The sequence below is a fragment of the Artibeus jamaicensis genome, unplaced genomic scaffold, assembly GCF_021234435.1.
Source record: "Artibeus jamaicensis isolate MK-2021 breed Jamaican fruit bat unplaced genomic scaffold, CSHL_Jam_final scaffold_1964, whole genome shotgun sequence".
NCBI lineage: Eukaryota > Metazoa > Chordata > Mammalia > Chiroptera > Phyllostomidae > Artibeus > Artibeus jamaicensis.
In genome coordinates this window covers 23226103-23249133 of record NW_026522030.1, presented here as the reverse complement: position 1 = coordinate 23249133, position 23031 = coordinate 23226103, and the positions used below count along the sequence as shown (strand labels likewise).

The 23031-nt window shown below is 38.9% G+C and overlaps 1 protein-coding gene across 1 annotated transcript in view; it reads right to left on the bottom strand.

The window, feature by feature from the left end:
- Window positions 1-19030: 19030 nt before the first annotated feature.
- Window positions 19031-23031, bottom strand: part of APTX (aprataxin) — an 83114-nt gene continuing 79113 nt past the window's right edge. Inside the window, exon 11 of the mRNA XM_053656566.1 lies at window positions 19031-19138. The gene's annotated coding sequence lies outside the window, so the exon portion shown is untranslated. The remainder of the gene's footprint in view (window positions 19139-23031) is intronic.

Genomic DNA, 23031 nt, shown 5'->3' with positions numbered 1-23031 from the left:
AAAATAGACTTTAGACCTAAATTACCAACTGAATGTGCAACTCAAGACCCTCTCCAAAAGAGGGCATAAGAGGAGCGGAAGAAAAAAATAGGCATCCCAAAAGGTGGCATCTAGAAGGGATATGCCATGACACCACTGGCAAAGAAGCTATGACAAACACATCGCAAGAGCAGACTGGCAGTCACCGGAACCAGTCATTGAAACACATGGCATGGAACAACAGCTCTCAACCCACAGAAGCACAGAAGGAGCAATGGCGTCCCCAAGGAAGACCCAGAAGAGGATGGGGGAAACTCTGTAGAAGGCCCATTGTGAAAGCTGCCCTTCAGTCCTTCTTTCCTCAGTGACCTCGGCACAACCCAGGACTTGACCACCTGAGACTGAATTTCTAAGGGATGTGCATGAAGTACATGATAAGAGGGATACAAGTTTTCTCTTCCTCTCATGCTTACGAGAATTCTGTCTCCATAATACCTGATACCAAACTGTATTACAAGGCCACTGTAATCAGAACAGCCTGGTACTGGCATAAAAACAGGCACATAGACCAATGGAACAGAACAGAGAGCCCAGAAATAAACCCAAGTCTCTATGGTCAATTAATATTTGACAAAGAGGGCAGCAACATACAATAAAGATAGCCTCTTCAACAAATGGTGTTGGGAGAACTGGACAGCTACATGCAAAAAAATGAAACTCGAGTACCAACTTACACCATACACCAAAATAAATTCAAAGTGGATAAAATACTTAAATATAAGCCACAACACCATTAAAGTCCTAGAGGAGAACATTGGCAGGAAAATCTCAGATATTTCACACAGCAACATTTTTACTGATATGTCCCCTAGAGCAAGGGACATAAAGGAAAGAATAAACAAATGGGATTTCATCAAAATAAAAAGCTTCTGCATGGCTAAAGGAAACAGTATTAAAATACAAAGGGAACCAACTATATGGGAAAACATATTTGCCAATGATACCTCAGACAAGGGTTTAATCTCCCAAATATATAAAGAACTTAACACAACTCCACTGTAAGAAGACAAGCGACCCAATTAAAAATGGGCAAAACACTTAACAGACATTTCTCCAAGGAGGACGTAAAGAGGATCCAGAGACACATGAAAAGATGCTCAATATTGCTAGCTATCAGAGAGATGCAAATTAAAACCACAATGAGATACCACTTTACACTGGTCAGAATGGCCATCATAGACAAAGCAACAAACAACAAGTGTTGAAGAGGATGTGAAGAAAAGGGAATCCTAGTGCACTGTTGGTGGGATTGCAGACTGGTACAACCACTATGGAAAACAGTATGGAATTTTCTCAGAAAAATAAAAATGAATCTCCCTTTTGACCCAGCAATTCCACTGCTAGGATTGTATCCTAGGAACCCTGAAACACCAATCCGAAAGAACCTATGCACCCCAATGTTCACAGCAGCACAATTTACAATAGCCAAGTGCTGGAAACAACCTAGGTGCCCGTCAGTAAATGAATGGATCAAAAAACTATGGTACATTTACACAATGGAATTCTATGCAGCAGAAAGAAAGGAGGAGCTCCTACCCTTTGCAACAGCATGGATGGAACTGGAAAGCATTATGCTAAGCGAAATAAGCCAGGGAGTGAAAGACAAATACCATATGACCTCACCTTTAACAGGAACCTAAACAACAAAACAAACAAGCAAGCAAAATATAACCAAAGACACTGAAATAGAGAACAGGCTGACAGTGACCAAAGGGGCAAGGGGACGGAATTTCAGGGGAAAGGGGCAAGGGTTTGCAGGAACAAGTATAAAGGACACATGAAAAAAACTAGGGGGAGTGGAAATGGGAGGGAGATGGGGAGAGCCGGGATGGGAGTAAAAGGCAGAAAACTGTACCTGAACAACAATTAAAATTCTAAACAACGAAACAAACAAGCAAGCAGAAGAAAAAAACCCCAAAGACACTGAAATAGAGAACAAGGGGACAGTGACCAGAGGGGAGAAGGAAGGGAAGTTAAGGGGAAAAAGGGGGAGGGATTTGGAGGAACAAATAGGAAGGACACAGGGACGAGAACTAAGGAGGGTGGAAATGGAAGGGAGGTGGGGAGCAAGGGGTGGGGGAGGCTGGGATGGGAGAAACAGACAAAAAAAACTGTACTTGAAAAATAACTAAATAAAATTAATTTTAAAAAATATAAAAACAATTTTTAAAAAAACGAGAGAGAGAGAATTCTGTCTTGACCCTCCTTGTCCCACCTCCAAGCCAGGGAGGATCCTGCTTTGCTAAATAAGTTCTCTTGGGCCTTGTAATACAGAGAAAAGGAGCTGGGTGGATGACAACAGGCATAGAGGCAAGAGCTACTGTTGCATTGGGCGGGGTTGATGGGGGAAAGCTGGGGTGAGGAAGATGGGGGGGCTACTTCAATATAAGAAAAATAGATAGGAGAGAAAAGGAAAGGTTAAAGATTTATTACTGTGGTATACTCGCCTCCCCTTGCAGAGTTTATTAAAGGCAAGTAGAGGGCCGAGACCTTCTGACAGTGTTATTCTAACCTCAGCAGTGCTCTGAGGCAGTGCCACGAGAGCATAGGTTTTTAAAAGATTGCACATTGGTAAGGCACACATCCTTTCTATGGGGCCTTGGGGCTTAGGGCTGAGCTAACAAGAATCCAACAAAACCACAGCAAATGTTTACTTCTAATGTTCTTTTGTGCATTGGCTAAAATAAGGGTCTTTAGCCCTTACTGGTTTCCTTGGGGCTTTTTTCTAACAGAATTGTCCCTGAAGCTCCTAGCTGTGAAAGTTGCTCAAATTTCTCTGACAATACAGAAGATATTAAAGCATACTATGTTGGAAGTGACAGGGAAAAAAATGATATAATATCTTCCCTAAGCTTGAGCTCTACAGAAATGTCTGCTCCAGGTATGTTTTAAAGGATAAATGGTCAAATCTGAAATATTCTTTGTATCTGGAGCACAATGCTTGACAATTTCATAACTCGGTGCTCTATAATGAAAGCCAGGTTTCTAGAATGAAATCAACTGTATTTACCTTAATATGCAGGAATAATGAGCCATTCTGGGTACACCAAGATGGTGCTACTAATCTTACATGCAGAATCATAGGCAGATACATAAGGTACACACCAGGACCTGCTAGGGGTCATGAGAATTCAATAGTAAACCCTGAGTGTTGGGTAGCAGTTAGGGGCTAACTGGTGACAAATGACTTCCATATTGTGATACAGAAATATTCACTGCCATGGCACAATCTAGGACAAAGGTAGCACAAATGCAGCATCAATGCTACCACCCCATCTCAAATATCTGCTAACACCATAGCAGACATGTTTAATTAATCAAATAAATCTTTCCTACTGAACCAGTTGCAGTCTCAGAAACTTTATCATTGTAGTTCTCCAGGCAGTCTCTCCTAATGGATCAGGGCTGGCATATGAGATGAAACCTACTTGCCATTCCTAGCCTATGGGACGGTTAGGGCCAAAATGTCAAAGTGGAGATGAGTGCCCGGAGATCCCACTCCAAAGACACACAGAGGTTACTGGAGATGATGATCAGAGACATCATCAGAGACGAATGGACTGCAGAGCTGGCCTTCTGCAAAGGGTGAAAACAGGGCACTTAGAGTAGCAAGAGGCAGAAGAGGCCCCTCTTACCTCTATTCTCTCTCAAAATCCCAAACCTCACCTATTTTCACCTCTGACTTTAGGCACTGAAAGCTGCTGTTCAAATGAAGGTACCTTCAGGAAAGAGTAACTTTTTGAGTTATTGTCTTTTATAAACACTTTGGCTCAAATTAATTTTTCACATCAACAAATCAGATACCTGGAAAGATCCTGAAAGATTAGGGTTTAACCTGGATCAGGTTTGAAAAGACAAATGATCAGGGATTAATCAAAGAAGGTGTAAATGGTTGGTTACACCCGCAGCTTTCAGGAGGTAATCAATAAACTGAGCATCAGGTCCTCAAATAGGGAAGGAAAACCCATAGTAAATAGTGGAAGGAACCATTTACTTAGGGCTTTATCTTTAATCAATCAAATTAAAATTTAGAAAAGTAAGTTTGTTTTATCTTTTAATTAGGTTTTAATTGGCACAATTATGTATGAAGTCTTTAAACAAGTCAAACATTTATGTTAGGAAACAAAAAAGTATATAAAAGCATTATATAATATACTCCATTTCATGGTCAATTTTTTTTAATTAATTTTATTTAGTTATTTTTTGAGTACAGTTTTTTGTCTATTTTTCCCATCCCAGCCTCCCCCACCCCTTGCTCCCCACCTCCCTCCCAATTCCACCCCCCTTAGTTCTCATCCCTGTGTCCTTCCTATTTGTTCCTCCAAATCCCTCCCCCTTTTTCCCCTTAACTTCCCTTCCTTCTCCCCTCTGGTCACTGTCCCCTTGTTCTCTATTTCAGTGTCTTTGTTGTTTTTTTTTTCCGCTTGCTTGTTTGTTTTGTTGTTTAGTTTCCTGTTAAAGGTGAGATCATATGGTATTTGTCTTTCAGCACCTGGCCTATTTCACTCAGCACAATGCTTTCCAGTTCCATCCATGTTGTTGCAAAAGATAGTAGCTCCTTCTTTCTCTCTGCAGCATAGAATTCCATTGTGTATATGTACCACAATTTTTTGATCCATTCGTTTACTGATGGGCACCTAGGTTGCTTCCAACTCTTGGCTATTGTAAATTGTGCTGCTATGAACATTGGGGTGCATAGGTTCTTTGATATTGATGTTTTAGGATTCTTAGGATATAATCCCAGCAGTGGAATTGCTGGGTCAAAAGGCAGGTCAATTTTTATTTTTCTGAGAAAATTCCATACTGTTTTCCATAATGGTTGTACCAGTCTGCAATCCCACCAACAGTGGACTAAGGACCCCTTTTCCCCACAACCTCTCCAACATTTGTTGTTTGTTGCTTTGTTTATGATAGCCATCCTGACTGGTGTAAAGTGGTATCTCATTGTGGTTTTAATTTGCATCTCTCTGATAGCTAACGATATTGAGCATCTCTTCCTGTGTCTCTGAATGTTCTGTATGTCATGGTCAATTTTTATAGTAAGATATTGAAGAGGGTCACTTCAGCAAAAAACATTCAAGGACATATTAATTAACTAATATCAATATCTATTGATATTTAAATCATTTGCTTTGAAGACCTATCATGTCACAAACCTTACTGTTTTTCTCTTTGATTAACTTACCTGACTTTCCCAAACCTCATTTTTGTGTGACTTGACCAATATTCCAACATCATTTTCTTCAACTTCATGAAATTCTGAAATGTTTACAAGAGTTTGAGTCACTTCACAACCTATTTACACTGAGTCTGCATCTATACTATCAAAGATTACAATATTCATCAGCAAAACTGACTGGAAAAATATGTTGATAGATAAAGAGAAGCAGATATTGGCATAAAGCAGGATAGATGCTTGAGAGAAGATGAAGTTTACAGGTCGAAGAGTACGTTCACGTGATGATAAATGTTGCTGCCCTATGAAATCATGTAAGTGTGGCTGTGATCATGAACACTCAGGTTTAGGAGGCCTGTATGGTGCCACCCTCCTCCCTGGGCCACTGCTGATTGGATCAGAGATAGATACTAAACCAATCGTTTTCTCCTTCCTGGGATTCTAGGATTGAGACACTTACATGTATAGAAAAGTGGTCTCTGAACTTCTTTGGCTATACATCTGTTATCAGTAAAAAGGTTTAACTACACTTTCAACAGATATTTTTCTTTATAAATAATATTCATAATTATATTTATTATAAATTACATGAATATAATTTTTTATTCTTTCAAACATTTTATTCTTTCAGCATTTTAAATGAGTAAAGTATTTTTAATATTTTGATTTTTAAAGATGTTATTTACTTATTTTTAGAGAGAGTAGAAGGGAGGCAGAAAGAGAGGGAGAGAAACATTGATGTGTGAGAGAAACATCAAGCAGTTGCCTCCTGCATGTGCCCTGACAAGGAATCAAACAACCTTTTGCTTTGCAGGATGATGCCCAACCAACTGAGCCACACTGGCTAGGACTAATATTTTAATTTTATGACTAATATAAAAACCCTTTTATTCTTTATTTTAAGTATTAATATTTAATTTTAATTATTCATTTATTAGTTATTATTTTAAGAAACTTCATTCAAGTCTATGACACAAAAATTTACATTTGTTTTAATGGCTGCATGGCTGAACACTTAACTCATAATGATAATAGGTCCAAAAGGAAAAAACAAAAAAGATGCATCATTGGCAGGATTTTTAACATTATAATTTTTTAATTCCAACCAAAAATTATGCAAAGGCTTTTGCTGAAATGAGGCTCAGAAATTTCTACCTTCTCTGATGTCAATTGGTTCTTACAAATTAATCAACCCACCTTTTCTTCTGGAAATTTTTATGCCAGTTAGAAAATTCTAGTTTTTAAAGTGCAGAACTATCAAGGTTTTTATGTTTGAGATGCATAATTTTAACCACAAAATTATATAATGATAGAAACTTTTCTTTTTTAAGTATATTTTATTGATTATGCTATTACAGCTCTCCCAATATTTTTAATATATTTTATTGATTATGCTATTACAGTTGTACCATTTCTCCCCCTTCACCCTGCATACCCCCTCCCACACACATTCCCCCTTCCTTTAGTTCCTCTCCATGGGTCGTACATTAAGTTCTTTGGCTTCTACATTTCCTATACTATTCTTACCCTCCCCCTTTCTATTTTCTACCTACCATCTATGCTACTTATTCTCTGTACCCTTTCTCCCTCTCTCCCCCTCCCTCTCCTCCACTCCATGTGATCTCCATTTCTGTGTTTCTGTTCCTGTTCTAGTTGTTTGCTTAATTTACTTTTGTTGTTGTTTTAGGTATGGTTGTTAATGATTGTGAATTTGCTGTTTTTTTACTGTTCATATTTTTTATCTTCTTCTTCTTAGATAAGTCCCTTTAACATTTCATAAAATAAGGGCTTGGTGATGATGAACTCCTTGAACTTGACCTTATCTGAGAAGCACTTTATCTGCCCTTTTATTCTAAATGAAAGCTTTGCTGAATAGAGTAATCTTGGATGTAAGTCCTTGCCTTTCAGGACTTGGAATACTTCTTTCCAGCCCCTTCCTGCCTGCAAGGTCTCTTTGAGAAATCAGCTGACAGTCTTATGGGCACTCCTTTGTAGATAACTGTCTTGTTTTCTCTTGCTGCTTTTAAGATTCTCTCCTTATCTTTCATCTTGGGTAACTCAATTATGATGTGTCTTGGTGTGTTTCTTCTTGGGTCTAACTTCTTTGGGACTCTCTGAGCTTCCTGGACTTCCTGGAAGTCTATATCCTATGCCATATTGGGGAAGTTCTCCTTAATTATTTGTTCAAATAACTTTTCCACTTGTTGATCTTCCTCTTCTCCTTCTGGTACCCCTATAATTGAGACGTTGGAATGTTTAAAGATGTCCTGGAGGTTCCTAAACCTCTCCTCATTTTTTCCAATTCTTGTTTCTTCATTCTGTTCTGGTTGGATATTTATAACTTCCTTCTGCTCCAAATTATTGATTTGAGTTCTAGTTTCCTTCTCTTCACTGTTGGTTCCCTGTATATGTTGCATTATTTCACCTTGTCTAGCTTTCATTTCTTCCTTCATTTTGAGACCAAGCTCAACCAATTCTGTGAGCATCCTGATTACCAGGGTTTTGAACTTTGCCTCTGATAGGTTGGCTATCACCTCGTTGCTTAGCTCTTTTTCTGTAGTTTTGATGTGTTCTTTCATTTGAGCCATATTTCTTTGTCTCAGTGCACCTGTTAAGTTGCAAGGGGCAGAGCCTTAGCTATTCACCAAGGCAAGGCAACCCTCTTGGCTGTGTTGTGGCACTGTCTGTGGGGGAGGGGTCAGAGAGGGAACAATGCCACTTGCTCACTCAGCTCTGGCCCTACTTTCCAACAAACTCTCCTGTGAGACTGGGATTTCTCCCACCAGTGCAACCCCCACAATATTTTACCACTAGAGGTTTTGAGTCTTTAGTTGATAGAAGCATTTCCAAACATCAATTTTCAAGATGTTCTCTCCATAACAAGAGTTCTTTTGTAAAGCAGGTATTTTCTCTTTGTCATTGAAAAAAGGTCATCTTTGCCTTAAAAAAGCAGAATAAACTTTAAAAAAAAATATTGTTAGTCTTACCAAAATAGGTCTGTGAATTTGGAATATTGGTTGAAAAAGAAAACTGTGTGACTCATCTTTAAGAAGAACCATTCTTTTACCACAAGGTGACCAAAAAGTTCCTGTGATGCAAATGATTTTCATGGTCACTCCCTTTCTCTTTACAAATTTTAGAATGATTCTACTATTAATCCTTGTTTTTTATCAAATTAACCACATTAATGATCTCTGCTGACACTCTGTACTCTTCTGACTTCAACTCTTTTCTACATTACATTGAATATTAATAACAGTAAATGAATTTCACATGTGCATCTAATACCCTAGTCTCACCCCAGAATTATTTTTTATTAACTGCTCCATTAGTAATTACACATAGGCACAAGACATCACTTTTTTGAAGAATTTATCTCCATCCCGAATGGTGTGACTAAGTTGGTTGGGCATCATCATGCAAAGCAGAAGGATGTTAGTTTGATTCCTGGTCAGGGCCCATGCCTGGGTTGTGGGCCAAGGCCCTGGTCTGGGTACATTTGAGAGGTGACCAGTTAATGTTTCTCTACCTGTATTTTCCCCTCCCTTCTTCTCTTTCTAAAACATAAATTTTTTTTAAAAGAACTTATTTCTTATGTGACTATGGCTGACATTTGTGCGTCCTATGCAATGTATTCAAACACCTATGCCTCATACCTTAAATGTCCAGTTTCATATGGTTCTTTGCCAGCAGTAGACAGAGTATTATAGAATATTTGTCCATTATCAGGAATCCAGGGGCACATATCTCACATTTCCCCTTTGCCAGAAAAAAAAGAAGCTGTTTTATTAACAAGAGATACAGATGAGAAAGCATCAGTTATAATGACAAGAAAGTGTGGAGCAAAAAGCTAGTAAGAAAAAAAAGGTTCTGGTGGTATTATTTAAGCCCTTTCTTCTGATTAGGTCTACTTTGCAGCAAATGCAGAATGTGAATGGAATCACTCTGAAGAGCTCTGAAATGTGTTAAATTAGCTCTCTAGTCAGGATCTAATGCAACTAAATGGAATTCACCTTTGTACCAAATAAGAAAAATTCTTTTCTGTGCCTTTTATTCTCCAGGAATGCCATAGTAATGAGCTGGAAACTCAAAGTATAGTTATTATTTTAAAATGCTCAGATGATTCAGCCTATGTATGCTCTCAAAATATTTGAGTCACTAGAAGAAATTAAGAAAATGTACTGAAAGGTTAGAAGAAATTTCCAAAAGAATTATATTTTCACCTCAGATCAGAGTCCCTTAGCCTGCCATAACTATAAGCTTTGGCTGCTATTCTCACTGTATGTGAAATATTTTGGATGTTTCTCACTATTATAAAAATTTTTAATTTAATTGTAAACAATCTAATAGAAATGACATGCACCAAATTAAAAGTAATCACAATCACCATGGCTGTGACTGTACAAATATCTTTCCATCTTAAAATTATCAAAGCTCCTCTGCTTGCAAATGGAATTTAACAACCTGAACCTACTGTGACACCTCTGGTGGCTGGGTCTTTCCTTGCCATCACCAAGTGAGTGGAGCCTTTGGTAAGGGTTATCAATCTTACTTGTATTTATTAGCAGGATTGCTTTCTATTAAGATTTTATGTATTTTTAGAGAGGGGAAGGAAGGGAAAAAGGAAAAGAAACATCAATGTACAAGAGAAACATCAATGGCTGCCTCTCACATGCTCCAAACCAGGGACCTGGCCCACGATGTGTCCATAATGTACCCAGGTATGTGCCCTGACTAGGAATTGAAACTGTGACCTTTCAGTTTGTCGGACGATGTCCAACCAACTAATGCCACACCAGTCACAGCTATTTTCTGTTTCTTAGGATGAGGTGCCTGGACATACTTATTTTTCAAGTTTGTTTGGAAGTGAAAGTATGCAGTTCAACAGATGTGTTGAGCTCCCGCTTCATGCAGACTTAGTTTCAGTTTTGTGAGGGCTTCAGAAATGAAGAGGTCCAAGCTTTCCAGAGCTTCCTCAGGAAAGATGTAAGTTCATTTTTTAAAAAAGTCCTAAGAAGCTCAAAAATATAACACCTCATTTCAGTTCCAAAATTCCTCAATTATTAAATTGTAACATTTACTTAAGCAGAATAATCTAGGCTAAAAGCTAAATCCACTTTATCCCTTTGATCAAAACTAAAGTTCCGCCCTGGCTGGTGTACCTCAGTGGATTGAGCTCAGGCCTGCAAACCAGAGGATCGTGGTTTGATTCCCAGTCAGGGCACATGCATGGGTTGCAGGCCAGTTCCCAGCAGGGGACACACGAGAGGCAACCATACATTGATATTTCTCTCCTCTCTCCTTCCCTTCCCCTCTAAAGATAAATAAATAAATAAAAACTTTAAAAAAACTCAAGTTCCTATAGGTTGAAAGTACAGAAGTAAAATGTATAAGGAGGCAGAAAAGACAAATGGGGTAAGTCTATTTAATTTATAACTGGGCTTTTAACCCATGAATACATATGATCTAACTCCGTGTTGTCATTTTGAAAAGGTGCAAAGTGGAGGAGGGGAGTGTCTAAGAGGGGCTGAATTTTTAATGACAGGACCTCGAGGACAGTGCTGAAGCTGAGTCACCAGGATCCATTGTCTGGTCATGGATCAGTCAGATCCAGATACTGAGCCCAAGATGAGTGACTTCTCAGTGACAAGCTCATAGCAAATGGACCAGACCAATTCCTAAACCTAGAAAGCCAATTTTCATTTTTCATTCATATCATGACTTTCTCTAGCCTAAAATAAATGTAAGGATACTTAGAAATATGCAAATATGTTACAAGAGAAAATAAATTCAAAATAGAAAGATGAGGCAAAAAGGAAATCAAATTAAGAAAACAAGGTACCTTTGAGAGTGCAGTCATCCCACAAAGTATAGCAGGAGGTTCTATGTTCTTTCTTGAGTGGCCTCCTCATAGCTGGAGTAAGAGGCAAACACAGCGAGTTACACGCTGCACTGCCACCATCCTGGTGTTAAGATACCAAACAAGCCAAAGGGCAATCAGATGATTATTCAGAACAAAGGAAATATAGTTGATTGGGGAGAGACATTCACCCCATCTCTAGTAAAACTTGATATCTTGTTCCCAAGCAATACCCATGGTCCAGTGACACCATGGTTACTGAGTCTGCCACACACAGGGTCTCCTCCCTGGTCCATATGACAGAGTTGCTTTCCTGTACTCACATACTCCTTCACTAACACGTGAAATGTCACTGAGGATATGAAGTATCTTCAGACACTTGAACCAATTCCTCATGTGAATCTTAGACACACTCTGTCTGGTTCCATCTTTATCCTTGCATTTCATCAGACCAATCCTACAAACATCCTAGACAAAATGCACTAGCTATAACTAGATACATGATTCCCCAAAGGGCAGCAGCAGTGCTTCCAAGCTACTGGGGGGTCTTAGCATAGCATAAACTAAGGAGAGTAGCCCCAGACACAAATTCTTTATAAGAGATCCTACTTTCAATAGAATATAAATACTCTAAGCTTCACAAAAATGAATATGCCCCTTCACAAGGTAATTCAGCCAAAAGAAATTTCTTCTAAGGAGGATATGAAAAACAGGGCAGAGGTGGGGGGAAGCATGTTCAAAGATAACTACTGTCACACTGGCTGGGTAGCTCAGTTAGTTAGAACATCATCCCAATTTGCCAAAGTTGTAGGTTTGATCCCCATTCAGGGAACATGAAAGAACCAACCAATTAATGCATAAATAAGTGAAACAATCTCTCTCTCTCTCTCCAAAAAAATTTTAATTAAAAAAAACTATATTTTCAGGGATCATTTCTATAGTTTGTTAAAAAAATTTTTAAAAAATACAACTCCATGATATAGTGCCATGAGCTCTCATATTCTTCTTGTTGGGCCCTGAGCTGATCTTGCAACTGACCTTTTATTCTCCCAGAGTGGATCTTACAAACTGTTAAAGAAAGTATGATTCAATCACTCCATAAACACCTCTAGACACCCACTGTGAGCATAGACTCCTTCTCAGGTGGGGATTACAGAAAACAAAGACAAGGTTCCAATGGATTTGTCCTATTTTCAAATAGCTCTTAGGCTGGCTCAGAAAGAATAGCAGAACGCAGGAAGCAATCCTCACTACAGATGCACTTAGGTGTCAACTAAATTCATAGTTATCACAGGTGAAACAAAATAAAAAGGAAAATATTCCCCAACTCAAATGTCCAATGAGTTGGACTTGACAGCCTGGCCTTGAGCTTGTCTGCAGAAGAAATTCCCATTAGGTCTCATGCTTTTTCCCTCCAGAGAACAAGTCGCAATGCCTTTTCTTAAATCTCATGGCTTTATCTTTTTTTTAAATACTAACCCTTTGTTTTAACTGTACAAGTTTTCCATTAATAAACAACTATCACATTTAAAGCATATGTTTAAAATACACATTTACACAAAAGATAGTTTTGCCTGTAAACTACTCATTTGCAAAAACATCACCAAAAATATAAGGTCTGAATCTGTTGCTGTTAATGAGGATCCACTTTAGGAATTTTCTCAGAACAAGTTTCCTTCCCCTCTAGACAATTCAGAATCATGTCTCCCTCCTATCCTCAAAAGAAGTCAATTTTCAGACATAAATTTATGTGTAAATCAAAGTATGCCTGTAGCTTGTCATTTATATTAATAAAGTGACATGCATTTGTTAAATGCTAGCTGTGTGCCTAGCCATGTTCTAGGTGCTTGAAAGTACAACTCTCTGGATCTATTTAAAACCTATTTTGTCACATTGAAAATGCTTCAAAGATTCCAAAGATAAAAGAGCAAACTTTTTTCCACTGTGAGCCTTTGAAGCCCATGTTAAATACTACAGAAGAGTTTTTGAAACTTAGATTCTTAAAGAGGTGGGGAAAAAAACGTGTTGGCCTGAGGTTTGAAAGAGGTTGTGGCAGCCAGTATGAGGCATTCTTCAGGGAAAATAGTGCTTTTAGTGTTTATGAGTTCTTAACTATAAAGGCAGAGTCTAGCTGGCTGTGCTGTGGGGTATTAAGGCAAAATTTTCACCCTGGCTGGAAGGTAAGAGCTATAAAGCCTGTTAAGAGCTGCCATGGGTTTCTAGAGGACAATTCCAAATCATAAGAGCATAGAAAAACATAGAGAGGACAGGAGACATCAGAGACAGAGAAGGCTTTGCTGTTTTTGTCCACAGGAGGAAAGACATATGTCAGAGGCAGAGCTTCTGAAGCTCACTACTGCAGGTAGAAGGCAAAGAGGAGACCTTGTTTTGAGAAGACAATTGCAGGGATCTGAGTAATTGCCATAATTTTTAAATTGAAAGGTTAGAGTGGTACAGGACTCTTACTCGAATAAAATATTTACAGACAGTTTGAGGTTCAAATTATTATTAAGTAGACGAGGTTTAAAAATAAGTGATTCATTGAAATAGATTACAGGTATCTGGTTTTGCATGGTTCCAAGATGCAGAAATTTTAGTTACCATGAGTTAGTTAAATAACACCATTCAACAAAACAATTCGAATTTCACTTACCATCGTACATTAATTGTGAGTAAACAATTAACCACTGAACATTCATTATTCAGTTTTTGCACAGACATTAAAGAGTATAACTGTGTTGCATCCTTGTCTCCCAGTGATAAACTTATGAAACATGTCACAACAAAGATTCAAGTGCAGCAAAAAAAACCAAAAAGTGATAGTGCTGAAAGTAAAATAGGACATGATTAGAAGACTTGAGAAATGGCAACAGAAAAACAAAGATAGGATAAGATCTAAGCTTTCATGAAGCTATGGTATAGCCTCTATTGACAAAATGCAATGACTATGAAAACAAGGTAAAGTTACTTCATTATATTTTATAGATTAAATTGTAGTAGGAATAGAAAGCCAATGATGGTAGAAATGCAGCACTTCTTATTTGGATTGAAGACTGAAATAAAAAAATAATCCCAATCACTTTGATTAGCATTCAGGCCAAAGTGTTAGAATTAGCTGTGATATTGAAAGAAAACAGTAATTGCAAGGAGACCAAAAAGAGAACCTTTAACTTCCAGTTTCACCATTTCAGATGTCAGCGTGAACTGATTAGTGTTAAACTATCTGATGAAATGACTAGCACAAATAAGGATACTGCAGTGAAATTGGAACCCAGATTCCTAGGATTAGTTAAAACAGGTAGTTATGATGCTCTCAACTATGAAAATAGCTATGACAAAAACATAAAGATGTCCCGAGGAAGGGAGAGTGGTAAAAAAACAAACAAACAAAAACCAAAAAAAACCCTCAGGTTAAGAGAACTCTCAGAAACAGTTCAGATGTTGAAAATGCAAATGCAAAGAATGAAATTGAAAGCTGATGCAAAATTAGAAAGGTTTACATCAATTTACCAAGGCTAAAGTACTAATATATGCTACAACATGGATGGACTTTGAAACATTGAGCTAAGTGAAAGAAGCCAATCACAGAATACTACATATTATATGATTCTGTTATGTTCAGAATAGGCAAAACTACAGAAAGTAGGCTAATGGTTGCCTAGAAGTCATGGTAGGGGTGGGGTGGGACTGGGGAACTGGAAGGTGATAACAATGGGGTATGGTATAAGAGATCTGTTTAAAGATAGCAGAGAGCTATCAAAATAGAACAGCCAATATTCCAAAGAAAAAGGAAGCTCACTAAAATGAGTCCATTATTTTGTTTACCTCTTTACCCTTCAAGGCAATGATGAGTCTTACTGTGGTAGGGATTGTTGGGAGTGAAGGAATGGGGCTGCTGAGAAGCCAGGCAGAGAATGAATGTTAAGAGACAGAGAAACCAGTACTCTCATGGACTTGGTGAGGGAGTGGGGACAGGAGTTGGGGCCTGCCAAGGCAGCCAGGACTTAAATAGCCAAGACTCCCAAAGAGGGGAGGCCTAGGAAAGAGAGGGTGGCATTCAGTGATTTCCCTCCAAAACTAATAAAATTGTTTTAGTAAGACTAAAAACTATTTATTGTTTATTTAGTAAGACTAATCAAGAAAAAAGAGAAAAAACACAGATTACCAATAACAAAAATAAAAATAGAGACCTCACTATAGAGCCTACGAGTTTTAAAGAGAGTCTGATAGGCTATTAGACTAATTTTATGCCAATACACTTTAAAGTTTGGATGCAATGAACAAGCTCCCAGAAAAATAACTTAGCAAAACAGATACAGGAGGAAACATAAAATCTGAATAAAGCTTTGGCTATTAATAATACTGAATCTACTATTTTAAAATCTTTCTACGGGCTTCCAGTCAAGATGGCAGCACTCACATCTTCCACAACCACATCAAAACTATAACTAAACTACAGAACAACCATCATTCAGAACCACCTGTAGTCTAACTGAACAGAAGTCCTGCAACTCAGGATATAAAGAAGAAGCCATATCAAGACTGGTTAGGAGAAACAGAAACCTGAAAAAGAATAGTCCCATACCCATATTTGGTGGACAAAAATTAGCGGGAATGCCCTGGCTGGTGTGGCTCAGTAGACTGAGTACTGGCCTGCCAATTAAAAGGTTGCCAGTTTGACTCCCAGTCTAGGCACATGCCTGGGTTGCCGGCCAGGTCCCCAGTTGCAGGTGTGCAAAAGGCAACCAATCAATATTTCTCTCCCTCTCTTCTTCCCTCCTTTCCCCTCTCTATGAAAATAAGTAAATAAAATTCTTTTTAAAAACATTTTAAAAACTAGGAGGGATGTTTCGGCTACAGAGCCTCCCACTAAGGAGTGAGGGGTCCCAACCCCACTTCAGGCCCCATCAGCCCAGGAAGAGAAGTCCCCATAACTTTTGGCTATAAAAACAAGCAGGAAATGAAGCTGAATGAGACAGAGGGCTTCTGGGGTCCCAGGATTTCCTCTTGAAGGGCCCATGCATGGACTTACTTGGACTTACTCCATCTGAGTTCTGGCACTGGGGAAGCAGCAGCTTGAAAAGTATCAGAGACATACAAAGAGGAACTAAAGTGTCTAGCATCAGGGCAAGAGCTGAGGTAGCTTTTCCTCAGACAGAAGTGTTGACAGAGGCCATTGTTCCTTTTCTGAGCCTTCCCTGCACAAAGCCAGCAGGAAGGTGCCATATCTGAATCTCCATCAACCTGGCTAACACTATTCCCCTTGGCCCTGGTGATTCCCTGAGACCTTGCCCTACCCAACTTACAAGCCCACCCAAGCTGTTTCCAGTAGCTTTTCCATACAAATATCCTGCCTTGGCTCATTCTTCAGACTTTCCTAAAATCTGTCAAATAAGCAGCACCTGGTCTCAGCATTTTCCATACCTCTAAGTGACCTCAGGCCCAGCACTAGCAGCAGCCAGCCTTGGTTTACAGGTTTGCCTCTCCTGGGCACATCTAAGCCCAGCACAATTAGCAACCATCCTTATATCACTTTGTAGCCCATGCTGGGTGGCCCCATGCTGAACATAGGTGGTGGCTGACCTTGGCCTGAACTTCGTGGGAGGCCCCAAAGCCAGCTCAACTAGTAGACAGCTTCAAATCATGTGAAAACACCAATTAGACACCTTGACAAGAAATCCACTCAAGGGATAACCTCAGTGGGCACCAGAGCCCCACTGAAGTAAGTCCTGCTCTGTGGGGTAGACCCCTGCACAGCTGATCTTCCACGGTGGTTACAGCCAGTCCTGTAGCCTACTGGCTTGGAGATAAATCCCTCCCATTGATGTGTCAACAGTAATCAAGGCTCAACTACAAGAGGAGAGTATATACAGCCCACACAGGGAATAGGGGGCACATCTGTAGTGCCCAGCTTAGATGATCAGGGAGGCTGTACCACTGGACCCTACAGAATACCTACTGTGTAAGGCCACTTTACCAACCCTGGGAGGCATAGAAGCTCTACCTAATACATCGAAACAAACACAGGGAGACTGCCAAAATGAGGAGGAAAAGAAATATGTCCCAAAGGAAAGAACAGAACAAAACTCCAGGAAACGAATTAAACATAATGGAGAAAAGCAATCTACTAGGTGCAGAACTGAAAACACTAGTTATAAATATGCCCAATGAACTTAGGGGAAGAGTAAATGAACTTAGTGAAAACTTCAACAAATAGATAGGAAACATAATAATGGAACTAGAAAACATAAAAGAACCAGTCAGAAATGAAGGATACATTCAGTGAAATTAAAAATACATTATAGAGAATTAACAGTGGAGTAGATGAAGAAGAAAATCAAACCAGCAATTTGGGAGATAAAGAAGCAGAAAATACCCAATGAACAAAAAGAAAAAATAATCCAAAAAAATGAGAATAGTATAACGAACCTCTGAGACAACTTCAAACATACCAACACTTGTATCATGGAGGAGTCAGAAGCCAATGAGAGAGCAAGGAATTGCAAACCTACATGTAAAATAATGAAAGAAAACTTCCCTAACCTGGTGAAGGAAATAGACATATAAGTCCAGGAAACACAAATGGTCCCAAACAAGATGAACCCAAAGAAGCCCACACCAAGAAACATCATAATTAAAATGCCAAAAGTTAAAGACAAAGAGAGCATCTTAAAAGCATCAAGAGAAAAAGTTACCTACAAGGGAACTCCCATAAGACTAGCAGTCAATTTCTCAACAGAAACTTTGCAGGCCCAAAGGGATTGGCCAGAAATATTCAAAGCACTAAAATGCAAGGACATGCGACCAAGAGTACTCTCCCCAGCAAAGTTATCATTTATAATCAAAGAGCTTCCCAGACAAGAAAAGCTAAAGGAGTTCATCACCACCAAACCAATACTACATGAAATGTGAAAGGGTCTTCTTTAAGAAGAAGAGAAAAAAGATCAGAATTATGAACAATAAGAGGGCAATAAGTACATATCTACCAAAAAGTAATGCTAAAATATAAAAATAAAACAAACAAAGAAACAGAACAGAAACAGGCTCAAAGATACAGAGAACATTTTGACAGTTGCCTAATAGGAGGGATTTGGGGTCATGGCTGAAAAAGGTGAAGGGATTTAGAAATATAAATTGATAGTTACAGAAGAGTCACAGGGATATAAAGTACAGCATAGGGAAAATAGTCATTAGTAACAGCATGATAACTATGTATGGTGTCAGATGGGTACCTGATTTATTGGGATGATCACTTAGTAAGTTATATAATGTCTAATCGCTGGTATGTACACCTTAAATTAATATAATATTATTTGTCAATTGTAATTAAAAATAAAAAATTGTTTAAAGACAAAAAATAAAGTCTTTCGACTAAGGAACTCCAGATGCAGTTTTATTCCATGGATGAATTGTTCCATTAAAGAAGAAATACTAATACTAAGAAAACTTCTCTCAGAGAAAACAATCTATTTTTAAAAAAAAGTAAATTTAGCTCTGGCTGGTGTGGCCCAGAGGACTGAGTATCAGCCTGCAAACCAAAGTGTCACTGGTTTGATTCCCAGTCAGGGCATATGCCTGGATTTGCGGGCCAGGTCCTCAGTGGGAGTGCATGAGAGGCAACCACACATTGATGTTTCTTTCTCCCTCCCTTCCTCTCTCTCTAAAAAATAAATAAGTAAAATTTGTTTTTTTTAAAAAAGTAAATTTATCATGTTTACTAGAAAAAAGGTCAATGTACAACAAACATAAAATATCAAAAATAAACTATTAGAAAATAAGATTTGAAAAACTGTACAATAGTAGCTCTTACCTTCCCCCTCCCAGTGGATCTCAGATTTGAGGTTTTTTTAAAATAATTATCCAACATTGAATTTAACACTTTGGAGGAAGTCTTCATAAGAGATGGTCTATACTGATACAGTTGGACAATAGGACTCAATTTTCTCCAATATATGCATGTCTTCCTTTTAGACAGGCCATCAGAACAACTCTCCTGGTGCTCAGCTGCAAGGAAAGTCAATATCCCAGGAGCCACAATAGTTCCAGGTATGTCTGCCTAAGTTCTGTGGGAGAAGAAAGAGAGCTAAGTCACACAGCTGATACAATCCACCAGCTCATCCTCAGTTTACTTCTAGGTGCCTCTTGTTTCCAAGGGGCACTGACTCTATAGGGGGACCTGCCTTGGACCTGGCTGGAGAATCTCCCAGAAACGTAGGCAAAAAGGTAAGGGCTGGAGGCCAAGTAGCCTAACTGCTGATCCTCAGAGTTTGATGTTAAGCCTGCTCAGCTTAAAGACTGTTAGCACTTCCCTTCTACCACTGCACTGATGATTGTTTGGAAAAATTATTATGACAAATTTTACAATGGGTTGTTAATACCCTTAATATGTAAGAAGCATACAAATATCAATCCAAAAGACTGCTAAGGCCAAAAATACAAATAAGCAACAATCCTGAACAGAATTTACAGGAAAAAGTATCAATTATAATGTCCCATAACCATCTGAAAAGTGCTTGCCTGGGGTAGAAATCAAAACAAGGCTAATGAGGCTAATTCTAAACTAACTGCTATAAAAATACACAAATGCTACAAGTACAAGGGTTAATATGTCCTAGCTCATTTCATGTATAAATAAGTCAAAACACCTTTTACTCGAAATAAGTACAGGCTCCAGCTACAGCATAAAGGAAGATTACTATCTTCCTTTATGCTGTTGACCTGGCTCTTCTATCATGATTCAGGAATAACCTTAAGAGAGATGTAAATCTACTGGCAAACTATCAGGAAAAAGAGTTTTGGTAGAATATATCTCAGCATTCAGATTGACAACATACTCACAATATACCCCTTCAATACACACACACAATCACTCTCACACACATGCACACATACTTCCTGAAACTCATTTATTTTCAACACTTTTCAAAGCATACCACCTCTTGATCCTCTAACTTCTTTCTGACCACTTTCCACTTGCCAGCAAGTTTTCCTGTTTGCCCTATAAATGCCCTAAAAGGTTTGCATCCTTGGCTTTCTTCTCTTTAGGTTATACACATTTTTGCTTAGTGGTCTCAGATTCTATGATTGCTTCAAAAACTATCTCTATGCTAACAACTTCCAAATCCATATCTCCAAACCTGTGTGAAGTTTCCTCACAAATTCTAGATCAGTAGTTCTCATATTGACTTCAAATGTACACATCTAAAGTGAAATTTTCCTTTCTTACTTCATTTCATCTAATTTTTGTCCTGTTTATTCATTCATTCATTCATTCATTCATTCATTCATTTACTCATTCAACAAATAGTTTCCAAGTGTCAGCCATTATTCACCCTTCATTCTTCCAAGCAAGAGAGAATCAACCTTCATTCTTTTCAGCCCTTCTCCTGCTCAGGTCAACTTTGCATTCTAACTTCGATCTCTTGGAGTCAGCTCTTTTCTTCATGTCTACTAACTCTTTAGCCTCAGTTCCCATCATTTCTCACCAGGATGCTTGCAGCAACCTCCTGTATGTTTTCCCTGCCAGTGAAGTAAGTCTGTTTACCACAGTGTTGGCGGAATTAGCTTCCTAAAAAATAAATCATATCATGTCACCTCATGTTCTTAAAAGCCTCATAGCCCATAGCAATGATGGGGTATGTAGACCAGATGCACTGGAATCATCTGGGGAGCTCATTAAGCTGTCACTTCCTAAGCCCTAGTCCTATTGCATCCATCTCCTTGGAAAAGAGTCCTAGGAATACCTATTTTTAATGAGTTCCCCAGGTGATTTTTGTGCCCACTAAAGGTGAAGACCTACTGGCCCACACAAGAGAAGCCAAGTTCCTTAGACAGAAATACAAGGTTCTTCACTGACTGGGCCCAACTGGTATCAGTTTCCTCCCATTCTACTGTGCACCCTACACGCAACTCCCACTGAATCTCTCACTCTTGTCTAGACACTTCAGGACCTCCCATACCTCCATGTCCTTCTCTACACACAATTCCTCTGCCTCCTTCCCCTAGCAAAAAGCTAGTCTATCTTCTTTTGAGAATCCTCCCCTGACCACCACCCCGTCCTTCATCAGAATTGTCCCTTCCTCATTTGTTCATAGCCCTTTCCTCACACCCACACCACAGCCAGGCACTAGTCCCATTGAATCAGCCTTCATAACCATGTGACCCAAATCTTTATAATAAGTCTTATCTATTTGTGTGTTTGTTTGTTTATATACATACCTTATAAGTTCTCTGGAGAACTTATAAGATTACTAAAATAGCCACCAATTGGCCATTTGAAAAATGTTTCTATCTTAACCCCCATTGAAAACTTTGTTCCAAATAAGGCCCTGGCTGGTGTAGCTCAGTGGATTGAACGCGGGCCTGCAAACCACACGATCGTGGTTTGATTCCCAGTCAGGGCACATGCCTGGGTGGCAGGCCAGTTTCCAGCAGGGGACTCACAAGAGGCAACCATACAATGATATTTCTCTCATTCTTTCCTTCCCTTCCTCTCCAAAAATAAATAAATAAAATCTTTAAAATAAAAAAAACACCCACAGAATGGGAGAACATATTTGCTGATACATTTGATAAGGGGTTAATATCCAAAATTTATAAAGTACTTACTAAACTCAAGCTCCCCAAATCAAACAATCCAATCAAAAAATAGGCAAAGGACCTGAACAAACACTTTCCAAAGAGGACACACAGTTGGCAAATAGACATATCAAAAGATGCTCCACCTCACTAATCATCAGAGAAAGAAATAAAAATGACAATGAGATACCATCTCACACCTGTCAGAATGGCTATCATCAATAATCAACAAACAAATGTTAGTGAAGATGTAGAGAAAGGGGAACACTTTTGTGCTGTTGATGGGAATGCAGACTGGTGCAGCCACTGTGGAAAGCAGTATGGAGACACCTCAAAAAATTAAAAATGGATTTGCCTTTTGACCCAGCAATCCCACTTCTGGTAATATATCCCAAGGGACCCATAACACCAATTCAAAAGAACATAAGCACCTCTATGTTCATTGCAGCATTATTTACAATCACCAAGATATGGAAGCAGCCCAAGTGTCCATCAATAGATGAGTAGATAAAACAACTATGGGACATATATACAATGAAATTTTACCCTTTGAAACAGCATGGATGGACCTGGAGAACAATATGTTAAATGAAATAAGCCAGTCAGAGAAAGACAAATGCCATATGATTTCACTCACGTGTAAAATCTAATGAACAAATTGAACTAACAAGCAAAACAGAGACAGACTCATGAATGGAGAACAGATGACAGCTAGTGGGGGTGGGAGGACATTAGGGAGTGGAAGGATTGAGCAAAAAGGAGAAAGGACTCATGGACATGGGTAACAGAGTGGTGACTGCTGGGGGGAGTGGGGAATAAAGGGACTAAATGGTAATGAAAAAATATAATAAAGATTTTTTAAAATTTAAAGCCTTGTCCATTATGTTAAGTGCTCCTGTGAAACAGTGATAGACACAGCCTGAGTGTGCTGCTGATGCCCAAATGTGCATCACTTCCCTGTGTTCCATACTCACGGATCCAGCCGTCCACTTCAATTCTCAACTGAACATAAGTACCTCACATTGAACATGTCCAAAATGGAACTCCTGGTTTTACTCTCCAAACCAGCTTTTACCCAGTCTTCACTATCTCAAGAGATGGGTTGCCACTCACCCATTCACTCAAGACAAAAACCTACAGCAATTTCAATTCCTCTCCCTCATTTTCCTCAGTCAGTTAACCAGCAAGTCTTGTTGATTCTGCTTCAGTCTGAACACTTAACACCACGTCCACCAGCTTCTTCCTGGACCAGCCACCCAGACCTTTGCAATAGCCTCCCCCCAATCTCCCTGCTTTCACTGTTGTCTCCTGCTTTTCTCCATATAGTAGCTAATGAGTATTATAATTAGACATTTTGTTTTTTTAAGATTTTATTTAT